Source organism: Loxodonta africana, chromosome 3 (genome assembly GCF_030014295.1).
Source record: "Loxodonta africana isolate mLoxAfr1 chromosome 3, mLoxAfr1.hap2, whole genome shotgun sequence".
NCBI lineage: Eukaryota > Metazoa > Chordata > Mammalia > Proboscidea > Elephantidae > Loxodonta > Loxodonta africana.
In genome coordinates, this window is record NC_087344.1 from 14,782,909 (window position 1) to 14,787,839 (window position 4,931).

Genomic DNA, 4,931 nt, shown 5'->3' on the forward strand with positions numbered 1-4,931 from the left:
CATCTACATATTTCTAATAAAGACATTCTACCTCTGCCCTTGGCTTCAACGCCACATATTTTTCTAGAACATTTAGTCCTCATTAACTGAAAAAGTAAATTGCAGCTAAAACTTCTTACTATGGACATAAATTCTTGGCTCAGCTTACTCATCATTTTATATTTGAGTTCCTTTTATGGTACCTGGAAAACTTAACTTGTATTTTTATATTTCAGGTCTTTCTGTGGTAATGGAAATTTTTCTTTTCTTTTTTTTTTTTTTTTTTTTGAGACCAGCTATATTTTCTTCTATTTTATCTATTATTTCATGTATTTGAAGTGAATAGCAAAGAATGCCATCACAATATCATCTTCTCAAGTTAGTTTTCATAAAAGATATGAAGAAAACTATATATTAAGGAACTTTATATAAAAATAGCTAGATGTGGTAAAATAAATAAGTAAACACAAAAATTTTGAGTTCATTAAAGGTGAAAGACTTTTAAGTAGATTCTAAATGGAGCAACATCATTACCTATTAAATATTGGCAGTTATCTAACAAAATCTACCGAGAGTATGAATGCACCTGTATCCTAGTTCCTAGCCAATGACATTGTGATTTCTCACAACTCCATTAAAAATCAAGAGCCAAGATATCAAGCCAACCTCCACTAATATGAAGAAAAATGTACATTGAGACAATTGTGATGAAATTGGAAACACTGGTTATGGAAACGTCAAAAGGGAGTCTATCTCCAGTGATCACAGTCAGAATTGACCACAGAGAAGAGTTTAGAACATGCTGTATATAAAATATACAAAATGATACAGTAAGGTTCAGGGAACAGTCAAAGACTCTCAGAAAGAAAAAAACACTACTTGCATTTTACACATCTTAACTATATTTATAAATATATTATGTTGTTATGCTGTTAGGTGCCATGGAATCAGTCCTGACTCACAGTGACAGTATGTACTACAGGAGAGAGCACTGCCCAGGCATGTGGCATCCCCACAATCCTTGCTATGCTTGAGCCCATCATTGCAGCCACTGTGTCAGTTCATCTTGTTGAGGGTCTTCCTCTCTTTTGCTGACCCTCTACGTTACCAAGCATGATGTTCTTTTCCAGGAACTGGTTACTCCTGATAACATGTCCAATGTACTTGATGTTAAGTCACACCATCCTAGCTTCTAAGAAGCATTCTGGCTCTAATTCGTCCAAGACAGATTTGTTCGTTCTTCTGGCAGTCCATGTTATATTCAATATTCTTTTCCTTACCATAATTCAAAGACATCAATTCTTCTTAGGTCTACCTTATTCACTGTTCAACTTTCACGCTCATATGAGGCGATTGAAAATACCATGGCTTGGGTCAGGGGCACCTTATTCCTCAACCTAACATCTTTGCTTTTCAGCAGTTTGAAGAGATCATTTGCAGCAGATTTGCCCAATGCAATTTGTCATTTGGTTTCTAGACTGCTGCTTTCGTGGGTGTTGATAAATATATTATACCCATATACATAACTATATCTTCACACCTGAAATAGGAGTCAGGGTCCTAATGCAACTCATAAGATAGAGTTGCTGTCAAGTTGTGTTAAAAAAAAGAAAAAAAGAAGATGACTGGAATCCAGTGAGAAGGCTTTTGTGTCCATGTGTGCACGTTGTTGACACGGAGGTTAGCAGAAACAGAGAGAAAAATGGCATGATCTTACAGGGGCAAGGAATCATCCATCCTGAATTTCACATTCTAAAGCCTTGGTCTTTGAGGATTTTCACTGTCCTGGGATCAGAATGACAATAAAAGTGCTCAGTTAATGAGGAGCTTTGAATATTGAGCCCCCAGGGATACAGAGACTGCAAATAGTCTGCCTGTGACCACCTCACTCAACATCCCTCCCCCAGGCAGGGAGCAGCACACCCGAGACTCCACCCACAGATAACCCTGAAGCCCAGGAGCCAGGTGTCTCACTCAATCTCTCTGCCTTTCCTCAGAACACATCCTCCACCTTCACCATCTGGGGGATTTATCAACATCATTCTACGGCGACATCAGCCAGGTAACTTAAAGTTGCTTAGTCATTGTTTGGAAATAAGGACAGGTGTTTTACCACAGGTTCATTCTGGGGAAACTGTGTTGAGAGTACATGCATGAAATGATTGAACTCAAGTTTCCCATGAACTCTTGCCTGTCTTCTCTCTTCCTGACATGTTTCCTTCTGTCTTTGCACCAGTCCCAAGAAGCTCCAATTCTACCAGTCTCTAATTCTGTCTCTACAATGGTAAAGACCATTTTCCTCCTGAACAGAAATCACCCCTTCTCCAACATGATGACTGTGGTAAAATTCTGTGATATTTTCTTGCATTCTTATGGTGATGAAATAGGGTTATCAGGTTTGCCTTATCTTCCCACCCCTGGTTCTTAAAACACATTTGTATTATTGCTATCACCTGGCCCTAATCTCTGGGGGGGAAAAAAAGAAACATGAAGTCTGCAAGAGACACTTCAGAGTGCCTCCCTCTTCTGTTTTTCTCTATAATATTACCAAATTTGTGAAGAAAATAATTTTACTGATGCTTCATGTCTGGGAGGACACATTTTTCTCTGTAAAGATGGATCTTTCCTTGGAGTAAGTGTGTCCATCCAGACTTGGTTAGAATATGCCCCTTGGGCTGGAAATCTAGGCCCACAATGAAGCCACAGGGGCCCTGTAGTTTTTGTTAGCTGCCAGTGAGTGGATTTTAGACACATGGCAACTCATGCTCAACAGAACCAAAAGCTGCCACATCCTGTGCCATCCTCATACTTGATTGTGAATTGAACCATTTTAATACAGAGTTTTTATTGGCTAATTTTCAGAAATAGATCACCAGGCCTTTCTTCCTATAAAATTACAAAATATTTAAAATGATCATAAGAACTCAGATAGTGTAAAAAAAAAAAAAAAATGAGCATGTTATCAACACTTTGCAGAATAAATGTTGATGCTCAGCTATTGATCAAATTCACATATTTTTTATTAAATAATCAAATAATATGCACACAGGTGACACCAACTTTGTATCTTCTCGATTTCTCATGACCCTGCCCTAGGTGCTGTTTACCTTTGGTGATGCAGCTACTGCTGGTATAGGGACCACGCACTTGGTTGTCTTGTCACCTGATCTGTTCCATCAGATTCATCAACAATATGAAACCTAAAAACCAAACAAGTTTCTCTGGATTCCTTCTCCTGGCACTGACAGAGGATCCGGAACTGCAACCCCTTCTCTTTGCCCTGTTTCTGTTCATATATCTGGTCATTGTCCTGGGGAACCTGCTCATCATCCTGGCTGTCAGCTCTGACCCTCACCTCCACACCCCCATGTATTTCTCTCTTGCCAATCTGTCCTTCACTGACATCTGTTTCAGCACCACCACGATCCCAAACATGCTGGTGAATCTCCAAACACAGAATCAGAGCATCACGTATGCAGGCTGCCTCACCCAGGTCTGCTTTGTCTTGGTTTTTGCTAGTTTGGAAAGTTTTCTCCTGGGAGTAATGGCCTATGACAGCTACGTGGCCATTTGTCACCCACTGACATACACAGCCATCATGAACCCCCGCCTCTGTGGTCTGCTGATTCTACTCTCCTTGTCCATTACCACTGTGATGCCTTGATCCACAGTCTCATAGTGTTGAAACTGTCTTTCTGCTCAGACCGGACAATCGCCTACTTCTTCTGTGAAGCTTTTCAGATCATCAAGATTGCCTCTTCTGATACCCTCCTCAATAGCATCTTCTTATATTTGGCAGCTACCATACTAGGTGGTGTTCCTCTCTCTGGAATCATTTTCTCTTATACTCAAATTGTCTCCTCCATTTTGAGAATGCCTTCAGCAGGTGGAAAGTATAAGGCTTTCTCCACCTGTGGGTCCCACCTCTCAGTTGTTTCCTTGTTCTATGGGACAGGCTTAGGTACGTGTGTTAGTGCCGCATTTACACACTCTTCCAGGAAGACTGCAGTGGCTTCAGTGACGTACACTGTGGTCACTCCCACGATGAACCCCTTCACCTACAGCCTGAGAAACAGGGACATGAAGGGAGCCTTGAAGAACATTTTCAAGTGCATACCTGCTTTTCAGTGATTAAATTATCTGCTTTGGGCCTGGATTTCTAGTTTGCATCAAAGCGAAAAAATACTTATGAGCTAGAATCCCCGACTCTCCTATAACCAGGTTTTCTAAAATGACAAAATAACATAATGGCTAAGCAGCTAAGAAACCAAATGACACATAGCATTGGGCAAATCTGCTGCAAAAGACCTCTTTAAAGTGTTGAAAAGCAAAGATATTACCTTGAAGACTAAGATGCACCTGACCCAAGCCATGGTGTTTTCAGTCCCCTCCTATGCATGTGAAAACAGGACAATGAATAAGAAAGACCAAAGAAGAATCAATGCCTTTGAATTGTGTTGTTGGAGAAGAATATTGACTATATCATGGACTACCAAAAGAAGGAACAAATCTGTCTTGGAGGAAGTACGATCAGAATGCTCCTTAGAAGCAAGGATAGCAAGACTACGTCTCACACACTTTGAACATGTTTTCAGGAGAGATCAGTCCCTCGGGAAGGACAGCATGCTTGGTAAAGTAGCGGGTCAACAAAAATGAGGAAGACCCTCAATGAGATGGACTGACACAGTGGCTATCACAATGGACTTAAGCATACCAAGGATTGGGAGGATGACTCAGGACCAGGCCATGTTTTGTTCTGTTGTACACAGGGTAGCTATGAGTCTGAACTACTCAATGGCTCCTAACAATGACAATAACAAGTGCAATTCAATTTGGGATTGAACCCTGACTCTGCTCCTTGTGTAACCTTGGTTTCTTTCTTTTTTTTTTCGGTCAAGTTCTGTAGAAGCAGTGCCTGAGGCAGGTGTTTTGTTATGTGACTTTGGGGGGCA

General features: G+C 40.6%; 1 pseudogene; it reads left to right on the forward strand.

The window, feature by feature from the left end:
• Positions 1 to 2,911: 2,911 nt before the first annotated feature.
• Positions 2,912 to 4,110, forward strand: LOC135230485 (olfactory receptor 7G2-like; annotated as a pseudogene).
• Positions 4,111 to 4,931: the final 821 nt, after the last annotated feature.